The following is a 12905-nucleotide window of genomic DNA, read 5'->3' as shown; positions in this document are numbered from 1 at the left end:
TGTTTATCAAGCTATTCTATATCTTTATTGACCTGCTGCACAATAAAACGTATCATCTTTTATTGGCTTTTTATTATTTTAGTTTTTTCTCTTTTAGTGTTTGCCTTAATGATACGAGAAGTACAAATGACAGAAAACAATGTCACGTTCTCCCTGCACTAAGTTCTCTGCTTCACTTTTAGTTATTTAGTTATCTAGTTATTTTAGATATTTTGAATTATGAGGAACTGACTCAGTCATAATAAAAGGTAAATTTAATATAATCTAAGCTTGCTTAAATGCTTTTCACTTTTAGACAGCCTTTTCTGCATGTGCGTAAACCGCTCACTCTCCCACACCAAAGTCCATACATCGCACTTATGACTAGCACTTCATAGTTTGGTTTACTTGAAGCTCTTACTTACTTCTAGCTCTTATTTGTACCCTAATGTTTAAATGCACTTATTGTAAGTCGCTTTGGATAAAAGCGTCTGCTAAATGACATGTAATGTAATGTAAAGGAAAAATCAGGAGCTACTGGTCTACAGCTGCCAGCTTTGGTAAATCTGAACAAAGCTTTTCAAACACTGAAGTCACAAACTCCTGCGTGTAAAATCCATCATTTTCTGTATGGACTTTGGTGCGGGGGAGTAAGTGGTTTGTGAAGTGATTTTATTAGGTGGGATTAAACAAATACAGACATTTTTTCCCAATGTTGACCTCGTATATCTTTAAAGGGGGAAGCAGAGCTTAGCTACAGTGTCTCTTCAAAAGCAGATTGAGTATAAAACTCCAAAGTAATATGTATTTGTGGAGTTACTGTAGCGTTTCTATTTGAAGTAATTTAGTTGACGACTGACGCGGCAACATTATTGTTTTATATTGGTTTATATTTTGTAATTGAAATGAGTCTTCCATCATCTGAAACAGTTCATAACAGAACAGAATTTTATGAAGTAAAATGCACTGACATACTCAAATAGAAATACAATACAAAGAGTGTGTTTTTATTACTAAGCACCATAATTAAAACGTATTTATTCAACATTTTCTACCTAATCAGCATTCCATTTAAAACATCAATTTCAAACTCTGACCATATAATTTTCGTGACTCTAGGGACATCTAGTGGGCGAAAGTGCACAAAACATTTGATCCAAGTGTGCTTCACTGTCACCGTACTTTACCATGTTTGACGTCGTCAGGATTTACGAAATGTACGTTTACATTTGTTCACACAGTGAGGAAACTGCTTTCGTCATGTTAATAAATTAATAATGAACCATAAAGAGATTACTGGTCATTTAACGCTATCCTTATCCTTCACTGCCACAAGCCACTGCTGCCTCTGCCACTATTTTTTGACGTTGGGGCTTTAAATCCTTTGTTTGAATTTACCTCAATGACACAAACTATGTTAAAGAGGCAACAGTGGACCAGAAGCCTCTGTGTCCCCACATACTAAAATGCTGATTTTCTCTATGGACTTTGGTGTAAGTACTTTAAACTATATTTGAACTAGAGCAATGTTACACTCCACAAAACTCCGAGACGTTTATAGACTTGCAACACTTGCAACTGTAAGATTCACTTTTGAAAGCATAATTACTTGTGTTTAATGCCCAAAACTTGTCACGATAAGGGCTGTTAAAGCAAGGAAATGATTTCACATCATTGGATGGGGTTTTAGATTTTACAGTACAGACATTGTAAAGAGAGACTGGAAAAGCTCTGCAGCAGTTCTTCACTGAGGAAGTGTTGAGACAGTAAGTCTGAGGACGAGTTCAGACAGAGTTCAGTGTCATCATCGCGCTCTCCTGTGCTGCTGCCTCCAGGCTGTCCACCCTCAGTCCGATTAAACAGTCCTTTTTTTCTTTTTTGCTGTCAGCGGTGAGTTTTATCTAAACTGCCCTGCATGCATGCTGACACTTCAAAAAAAAGAAAAGAAAAAGGAAATGGTGAAATCACTGTGAGGCTTTAATCGTTGGATCTGACTTTGTACGGTGACTGGAATCAGATGATGCCATTTCAATATGACCTTTTCACTTTTCTGTGTCAGTTTGATTGGACGGGGGTTTTCTGAACAGTTTTCCAACAAGAAACACATTTAGAATGTGAATCTGGATCTGTCCTCTATGCTGCAATTAACCACAATTATCTCCTGTTTTAAAATTGATTACACATGCAAATGCCACATTTAAAGGTCAGACTGATGTTCCCTCATGGATTTACTTAAAGGTCCAGTGTTTAACATTTAGGTGTTGTTTATTGGCAGAAATTGAATATACAACCCACGTGGATGTTTGTGTTTGTGCATGATCGCTTTGAAATACCAAGTGTTGGGATTGTGTAGCCTTAGAGTTAGCCTTTTATGCACGGGGACCTCCATTTTGTGCCACTATGTTTCTTTTCTATACAGCAACCATTATGAAGCTCGCAACACAAAAATCACAACATTCTCTCTGGTGTGTGACGGCCACCATAGTTCTCTGACTCACTTGGGGAAGAGAGAGCTGAGCAGAGGAATACTACCTTTGTCTTACCATTAAATATCCATCCATCCATTTTCTTCCACTTGTATCCTCCACATGAGGGTCGCAGGTGCTGCTGTGCCAATCTCAGCTGACATAGGGCGATAGGCGGGGTACACCCTGGACTGTTCGCTTCTAGATATCACTAAATCTTAATGTTGGGGAGAACAGTGAGGAAGGTCCTGGACTCATTTAAATATATAGTACTATATGGACAAAAGTATTTGGACGCCTGACCATTACACAACAACAGGGACTGTAATGACATTCAAATACATATACATGATTTTAACATGGAGTTGTTAACGGCTTCCACTCTTCATGGAAGACTTTCTTCAAGATTTTGAAGTGTTTCTGTGTGAATTTGTGTCCATTCATTCTGTGGAGCATTTATGAGGTCAGGCACTGATGTTGGACGAGAAGGCCTGCCTCACAATCTCTTATCCAGTTCATCGAAAAAGGCGCTTGATGGGGTTGAGGTCAGGTCACTCAAGTTGTTCCACACCAAACTTTATAAACCATGTCTTTACAGTTGTTGCTTTGTCCACTGGGGCTTAATCATGTTGGAATGGAAAAGGCTCTTCCGCAAACTGTTGCCACAAAGTTGGAAGCATAGCATTGTCTGACATGTCTTGGTATGCTGAAGCTTTAAGACTGTCCTTCATTGGAGATAAGGTATGATCAAATACTTTTGTCCATATAGTGTAATTGGCTAAGGAGAACAAAGGCAACATCAAGACGGCCTGATGCTACCTTCAATTCTCAAGATCAGTCTTCAAGATGAACATGTAATCATCTACCTAAGACACAAACTCTCTCCTGAATAATCTGCTCTCGGCTTTATGCTTATCTATATTTCGGTTTACGTCGCGCTCCCTCTGGCTTCTTGCTGGCAAGGAATGACCACAGTAGCTTTGTCTTGGAGCCAACTGTGAAACAACTGTACAATAACATGTTCTCCTAACAACTGGACTCGCAATGATAGCAATGGCTCTACTTTCACAATAACTGATGTTTGATAACGCTAGAGTTGGACAGTAATCCATACTTACTGTATGTGGTACTCTCCCGCCCCCTTAAGGTTGAAGGGAGTATTGCACCAATTTGTTTCAAAAATGGAGTCCCTTTCCAGGATCTGCTGAGAGAGAAAATATTGATATTTTATTGTATTTGTCTTCAGGGCCTCGACACAGAGAGTACATTCTTTCAATAAATACCTTTTCTTCACTTCCAAATTAACTTCACTGTTTGCCCTTAAACTATTTCTCGTTTCTCGGTATTGATAATACATCTTGTTGAAAAAAAAGTTATTAAGTAGCCTCCAGCTACAGTGAAACTATACACACAGCGGCCTTTAATAAATTGGGGAAATCTGCTTCTGAAGCCCTGCATCTGCTTTAAGTGTCGATATGTTTTTGTGTTTGTTGATGAACGTCTTATGACCTCGGTTGTAATGAGTGGTTATTTGAGTTACTGTTGCCTTTCTATCATCTTGAACCAGTCTGGTCATTGTTGGGCATTTTCACCCACAGAACTGCTGCTCACTGGATATATTTCTTTATTTCTTTCTCTGTAAACTCCAGAGATAATTGTGTGTGATAATCACACCAACAACCTTGACACGTTCAAAGTCACTTATATCACCTTCCTTGCCGCTCAGTTTGAACTGCAGCGGCTGGACTTGACCGTGTCGACATGACTAAATGCGCTGAGTTGATCAAAGAGAAGTTAAAAGGGTGAATCTAAAGTGAGGGAAATCTCTTTGTGTTGTACCATGTCTTGATGTTTGGGAAAATCCCATTTGTGGTTATTGACAGATACAGATGAAAAAACCAAAAACAGATTTTGGAAAATGAAAAAGAAAGTGTAAAATACTCCCAGATGCCTCAGAAATATTACTTGAGTTGCCTCACACTCATCACCACTTCAGACTCTTTTCCTCAGGGAGGTGCTAAAGGTCACCATCTGCCAACACTGAAAACTCCAATAACTTCTTTTCCCCCAGTGGACTTAAAACTCCTCACTCTAGCCTCTAACTCATATACCTGACAGGAATCACTACCTTACAATATTGTGCACTGTATTTATGATGTTTTATTATTATTATTTTTCAAATGTTTATAATTGTCTGCCTCTCTATATGTATGTTTGCATTCCAGGGTATAATTACTGCGCTGATAACGAATACAAATAAACCATTAATGCGACACAACAATTTGCAGTGTCAGGACGATCTGTAATTTAGATTTTTATTGAACTGATTATACATCTAACATGTTCTTATTTATTTGCTCATTTAAAACCCAGTTTCCATTTTAGCCTGTCAGCAGTTCCTGCCAGAAGTTTTAAAAATTTAAACTTATAAATTTCACTCATAGTCATTTCGAGTGATTGTCTTTGGTCCACAGCTCAAACAAGCTGAATTATCAACGTGACATATCTGAGCCGCTGAGCGAACAAACACAGACAAGCCGCCACTAATTAGCTCCTATAATAATTAATAATAAACATTGACTCTTTACTAACCTGTTTTGTTGCTTATCCATTTCATATATAATCAGTAAACCGACAGGAGAATAAAACTGCAGGACTGAGTCGATGTGTTTTAATAAATGATCAGGTGGGTTTATAAAGATCATGGTCCAAAACACTGAATATGTTATGAGGAAAAATGATTGACGTCCGCTCATCTGGAATATCTCATAAGAGAAATACGTCCACACAGCCTTTGATAACTAGTTCTACAAATTCACTTATTAAAAACGTGTAAAGCTAAGACATGAGATAATGTAAATACTCTGGTAATGAGATAAAACAGAAACGGCCTGAGCCCACGTTTGTGTGAGTAGTCTGATGGTTTTTATTCAGGTCAAATCAACCAAAGTCATGTCTTCCTTTATTATAGTGTTAGTGAGTGTCTGACCAGTTTCCTTCCTTCCTTAATTAAGTCAGTCATATTTTATGTTTTTGAGACACTTTTTTTTTCACTCTTCAGGCACTTTCTTCTCTTATTTCAGTTATTTTTAATCTTCCATGCTCTTTTGTCATGGATTATTGTCATTCATTATTTTTTCTTTCTTTTGTTTTTAAATGTTACTGTACGGCACCAGTGAAATTGACTGATTCTGCTGTTGAGTGCGAGACATGTTACATCACATTCATTATGTATGGTTTTATTCCAAAGGCAAATCCTGTATGTAAAACAGCAGCAGCTCTGCAGACACACAGGTGTGTGAGCGCAACAGCGTTACCAAACACAGCGTACCAAAACTGGAAATGATGATGTTTCTCAAATGTCTTGTTTTTGTCCACAAAACAAAATTATTCAGTTGAATGATTTCTTTGTTGTATGGAACAAAGACACCAGAAAATATTCACATTTAAGGAGCTGAAAACTTGTTTTGATTCTTTAAAAAAAAAAACACTCAAACCTATTTACTGATTATCAAAATAGTTGAAGATTAATTCAGTAATCCATTAATTTAATAATTGTTGCAGCCCTAGACAGAAATTCTAGACAAGCTCTGTTGCCAAGGAACATTTAATTATATGTGTTATCAATTTACCAACTTGATACGATAATAAGAAAAGCAAATCTGCAGAAAATATGTAAATAAATGCCACTATGAGATTTAAGGTTTACATTTTTGATTGAAAATAAAGAAGTCTGGAGCAAATCATGTTTCCTACAAACATGGAAGACAAAATGAAGTCATGTAATAATCCTATAAAAAACACAAACACAGATGAGGTAATTGTATTTATTCTCTATTAAGCCACAGTTTAAAAAATATATGATTACTGAATGTAGTTTATGTTTTACACTGCACATATGCGAATTACATATTTAAAACGCATGTTGCACCAATATGCTCTTGCAATATGTAGGTCAGTTAATATTTCATCACTTGCTGTGGGCTTTGCTTCGCTGGCATGTCGTACAAACTACAGGCCAATTCTCTGTTTTAAATGAACAAATATTGAAACGCGAAAAAAAAAAGATCACGATATATACGCTGTATAAAGGGAAAGGGAAGTTGTTAAGCTGGATTCCAAAGAGACTCGGGCTGTAGCGAGGGTTACACTCAACAACACAAAGTGGAATCAGGGAAAAAAATGACTTGCCAGAATCATAAAAGAGCCTCAGCGTTGTACTGACACACTTCCTTCCACTTTGTCAAGTGATCATTGCATCAGCCAGGAGAGAAGTGCAATGAATATTAAGCAGTTGACTGTGGGCCAGCAGAGAGAGTTTACTGTAGATGACCACATGACAGACAGACATAAAGAAAGAAAGACACTGGCAGGAGGAAGATTAATGTTTTTCAACTTACACTTTTCATACTTTTCCACATAAACTTTTACAGTCACAGTCTTATATTTAATCAATGATGTAACTACCGCACGTCACAATATATCACCTGACTTTATCTTTGATCATTACGACACAGACCTTTAGTAAATAGCGTCTATACCACGGCTGCGCTCAGGACACACCAGCAGCTTTGCTGTTTTTATGTCTGTGGTCAATCACAGAATAAAACCCCCAATTATAATGAAGTTGGGACATTGTTTAAAACGTGAATAAAATCATAAAATACAATCCTTTTTGACTAAATACATGATATGCAAGATATTTATCATGTTCAGAAATGCAGAGTCAGAGTCTTGGAAAAAGGGGGAACCAAAGAAACCATTAATACAAGCAGAGGATTTAACACGGGGGAACATTCACAGGAGAAAATATGCTGGAGCGTTGACCCTAACCCACAGTGTAAATACATGGAGAGGGACACAGGTGAAATCAATTAGGGCAGGGACGTAATTACAAGGGCAGGAAACTTGACAGGAAGTGGGGAATAGATTCAATAGACATTTCAAAATAAAACAGGAAAGAAACTAGACCGAACCAAAAACTACACCAACCCCGACGTTACACTTCTACCGGCTCCTGACAATATTTAATGTTCAGACTGACACACGTTATTGTTTTTTTGGTTTCGTTTTTTGCAAAGAATTATTCACTCATTTTGAATTTGGACAGGGTCTTCATCAACAAAAAGACTGGGAAAGTTGAAGAACGCTCAAAGAACACCAGTTTGGAACATTCTACAGGAGAACTGGTGACGTGGAAACGTGGTGAGTGTCACGATTGCGTATAAAAGGAGAATCCCAGAAAGACTCAGTCGTTCACAAGCTAGGATGGGGGTGAGGTTCACCACTCTGTGAACACCTGTGTGAGCAAATAGTCCAACAGTTTAAAAAGAACAAAATTAGCAAAATCCCTAAATTTGTAAGTTAGTAAATTATAAACCTGTGTGTGTGTGTGTGTGTGTGTGTGTGTGTGCGTGTGTGTGTGTGCGCGTTCCATTGTAGTGTTTGTTTTCAGTTTCCATGGGCCATCTGACCTGGAAGTACACTGATCTCTCTCTCTCTTTTTCATGACCTCCATCTGTTTTTCCTTCCATGTCCCTTCCTTTATTCATGAGCACATCCAGAAATCTGAATATGTCCTCTACCATTTCCCTGGCAGTAATGACATCCTTTTATATTTTATTTCTATTCAATCATTTTGTGGAGCCCCAAATTATACGTCAAGGACCCCCCTTTGAAAACCACCTTTTTCATATCACAATGACTTTACACACATTTGAAAATGAAGTATAAATAAATAGCATCGTAGGACATTTCCAGTTCAGTCAGCCGTGGAAATAATTTCACAGCCTGCAGTGTTTTGACCACAGAGGGAAGACTAACAGTGTATGGAGCAGAGGGCATGGATGGGTGCCCAGGTCCCACAGCTGCATGGTGCTGGGGCACACACAGACCTTCTCTCATGGGCACATTGCTCTTTTTATGCCCGACACAGTGAAGCATTGATCCGTGGCTCCTCATCTGCGCTGCACCAGCACAGCTCGGGTCAGCGCAGACTCCAGCAGCGGCTCAGCGGACGCCATATCAGACAACATCTCCATGCAGACATTCATTTGCTTAAAAGCCCTGCTGATGTATGAGCTACTGAGGGGGAGAGACATTCTGATATGCTATCAGGGCACCGTCAAAGATTTGAGGATGCAGAGATGCTTTAAGAAGACATTTTAGCTAATAGCGTTTAAGCAAACGTGCCCATTGCAGTGGCACTGCTGACTCCACATATACAGTGCTTAACTAATTATATTATTAGACCAACACCCAAAGCAACAACTGCTCTAAATTAACAGCATTGGTAATTATCAATTTAACAATCAATTGTTTATGCTTCTGTTATGGTTAATACACCAGTATGTAGAAGCTCTTAAGCCAGAATTATGTTTTTAATGCTAAAATATCATTATTATTGTTATCCATGAATATAACAACAGAAAAAATAGTATTATTTGTTGATTAAGGTGCCAAATTATAGTTATTTAGTGGTTGAATGTTATGCTTCATTACTTTCTGACTTTTCAGAGAAGAAGCCCAGTGAGCCGGCTCAAACAAATACATTTTTGAACGATTTATATTTACGTTTCCTCATTTTTATGACAGATGGTCTAAATGTGTTAGATTGTTTCTTAAGCGCTGTACCTCTTCGATCTATTTTAGATAAATGTGATATAGCTACTGTAGTACATATATTGTTGTGGGTGTCTCTTGAGAGTGCAGATGGAGTCAGCCAGCTGTCATTGATATTGTTGTGATGACCTGATGTGGGTCCAGGATGCCACAGCTGGTTTCCTGTGCGTATGCAGGGCAGCAGTGCTGCTGCTGCTGCCACCGCCGTCTGCAATCATCGGAGTTGTCGATGCAGCACGTGTTTGGTGGAGCTTGACAGGCGGGTTGCCCTTTGACCTCTGGTGTGTAGAAAGCTACAGATGGCACAGAAAGAAAAATGTACCCACCAAGTAAATAGAAAGTCGTCTGTGTTGTCCAGTCAATTAGGATGCCATAAATTGTCAAGAGGGTCTTTTTCTTTTTCGTTGAAATACGAAAGGTCTGCTGTGATGTTCGTCTTTGGAAGTGCATCAATCATTCTGTCAGAGAACGAACGCTCCCCTTCAAACCTGTACAAGCATAAAAGCAATTTGTCGACATTTAGTCCCATTAATAGCCCATTTGGTTGTCCTCCATTTTCATCGCACAGAGAGACCGTACTTTGAATTTAACCTTTTGTGTTTGCCTTTTAGCTACAGCTACCGTCCCCGGCTGCAGAAAAGGTCATGCGGTGGTGGAACAAATGAAGAGAAGGAAATAGTCGTGTCCTGGTCAACAGATAGCAAAGAGGGGAAAACAGAGCAGACAGAGAAGAGACAGGAAGCTGCAGCTCTCCTCTGAGTCTTTTCAAAAACAGTGTAAATCACTTGGATGGGCCCACTTTATCATTTCACGCCACGCTTTGTCACACAGAGAGGAAAATTGTTTGGGAAGTGACTGTTTTACAAAAACAGATGGGGAAAGCGCTAAACGGTAGCAGTGACAATCACACTGAAATACTGAAAACGGATTTTTTTGCGTTCCTTTGAGGTTATTGTGCACAACCTTTTGGTAATTGGCATGGTGGATCAGTGGTCAGCGGAGACTGCACCAGATTTGACTCATGGCTTTTGTGGACACCTGATAAAAAGCAAATCAAATTTGCCTTCAGGGCAAATAAAAAATAATGATGGATTCAGGGAAACAGGCAATTTTGAATGCTTATCAATTTTGTTCCACTTTACCAGGTTCTGCCTTCATAAAAACAGACTTAAGAATAATAACATGCAACAAACCTCCCAGCATCCCTGCAGCTTCACTGGGCTCTAGAGACGCTCCCAAACTGTTTAATATTAAATTAAAATTAAATTGAAATACATAATACACATCCACACATACACATCAACATATTGTGTGAAGTTAATTAAAGAACCTGGAATTATTTTCCAGTCTGTTCATTGCTTATTATTTGAATAAAAATAACGGTGAATAGTTGCTGTTAATTTTTCCACAGTAACATTTTTATTCATATTTATGGAGGTAGGGATGTCGCTGTCATCTTTCAGACAGTTAGTCTGCTGTCACATTGAGCCACTGTTACTTACATTAGAGTCTTTGAATGCATAGAAATTTGTGTTTTTATTCAAGGTAACATAGTGTTTTTTGGTCAACATGAGGTAGGAAATATTTGGTACTACTAATTATTCAGTTTGTTTTTTATCATGTTTTTCATTTTCACTCCCACCATCTGATGCCTCATTCCCAAGTCATCAAACTAGGTCATTTGTTATTGTTTTGACGGAGAGACCCCTACAGGCAAGAATTATCACAATGTGCCTTCAAGGCTGTGCAATGCTGTCTTCATAGCCAAAACATCATGTCATTATAAATATTTGAGATTCAACAAGTAATTTAGTAAATGTATAGAAATAACAAAAACCCTTTCAAATGTTTTTTTGTTATTATGCTAATAGAATAGTTAAGGGGTTTTCAAGTCTAGCTGTGTGACATGACTGTGCTGGTGTGAACTCTATGAAAACTTGACACTTGTCAGTGTACCAATGAGAAAGGCTCACCTTACAAAATCATCTAAACACATGGCATTTTAAAAATAGAAGTCACATTTGAACACATTTGAAGTTAGTGACCCTCCCCAATTAGTTTCCTCGGGCAGGCGACACAAGACGAGACTGAAAAATAAGATGCTTCTCCCAAACTGTTAGACTATACTGGATTACATGTTTAATTCAAGTTCAGTATCTTCACACTTTGTGCTTTACTTTGAATGTGAAAGTGCAAATTAATACTTGGCCACTTTTGTGATATTACTGCCCTCAAATTTTACAAAAACAAGAGTGACAATTACAATTTAAAGTCCGTTTGACCATTGGTATCAATAATAGTCCCCCCCCCCCTCCCAAATCAAATTCAGTTTTGGGCCCCATTTCAGGGCTGGCCCTGAAAGCAGTGGACATAATATTCTCAAGATATTATATGTATATTGTGTGTCGGTGCCTCATACACCCACATTTAAAAAAGCACTAGCTATCCCTTTAGGGCATCATGAGAATATAAATTGGATTTAACAGTTGCTCCGGCTCAGTCTTCATCCGTATGCACCATGCATGGATTACTACAGTTTGGATTTCTCCGCTGAATGGCTGCATCTGACCAGCAACACTAAGTTGATGAATGGATGTGATTCAGGAATCTTCAGCTACAGCATATGTTTCCACATCCTCCGTGTGTGGCTCTGTACTAACTAAGCAAGAAGCATTCACTGAAGAAGAAAGAAAAAAAGAAATGCATTATTATTTGAAAATGGGAAAAAACAATAGCAACTCAAAACAACATTATCACATTAACTTGAAAATTAACTTTTCAATGTGGTGCTTTTTTCCCTTTGGTTGACTCGGAAGTTAATTAAATTACATTTAATGTCTTGTGTGATTGATGTTATGGCGTACATTTTGGTTTTGGCTACAACTGTGAGTCATTGTTGTATCTGTAAAATCTTGTATGTACTCGTATTGTTTTCCTAGGCCCAGTGAGTAAATGCTCAGAGTGTAGTTTGAAGACCTCACAGTGTCCTTCCGATTGAATAACTGCATCTGTCTCTGTGTGTTTGTCACATGGTGCACCACCTCCGTGTGATTCCCTGCATTCCACCCTGTGCCTGCTGGGAAAGAAAACTGTGTAGGTGAAGAGGGAGCAGAGGTGCATGAAATAATTATGATCTTCCGTCCTATTTAGAAACATCACTGTAATATACAGCTATGACGAACAACCTGGAGAAGAAAAGATCTCTCATAGATTCTCCATCGGCTCTGATTTTGGCAAACTTTCTGCTCTTAGAACTGAGCTGAGACGGACGGGGTTTAAATAATGCGTTATCAGGATTTGTGTGGTTTCAGCTGTTTCTGTTGTCCGCATTGCATCCCCTGTCCTGCCAAGTGTGTGTGTTTGCCTGGAGCCAAAGAGATCCTACTTCCACAGAAGTTGTAAACAGACAACTGGTTTGTGCTACAGCATCAGTGGAATGGATGCTTGAGGTGTTTGTGTCTGTTAGCTTTCTGTCGTTCCCTATTTCTGTGGGTTTCAGGTGTGTTTTGGTGTTTTGCCATGACTGGAACGCTGCCTCACGGCAAGAGGGTCACGGGTTCGACTGTTTGGAGTTTGCATGTTCTCTGTATGCGTGGGTTTTCTCCGGGCACTCCGGTTTCCTCCCACAGTCCAAATGCATTTAGAGGTTAATTGGACTCTCTTAAGTTGACCGTAGGAGTGAGCGCATCCCTATGTAAGGTGGCGACCCTTATGTGGAGGATAAAGCGGTAGAAAAGGCGTGAGTGAGGCTGCTTTAAATGTATAGTTCTCTGTTTTTTTTTAAGTGTAAGAGGCTCTGACACACGGTCAGCGCTGAGTGTACAAAGCATGACCCCGGTG

Source organism: Solea senegalensis, linkage group LG4, assembly GCF_019176455.1.
Source record: "Solea senegalensis isolate Sse05_10M linkage group LG4, IFAPA_SoseM_1, whole genome shotgun sequence".
In the NCBI taxonomy this organism is placed as follows: domain Eukaryota; kingdom Metazoa; phylum Chordata; class Actinopteri; order Pleuronectiformes; family Soleidae; genus Solea; species Solea senegalensis.
This window is presented reverse-complemented; position numbering follows the sequence as displayed.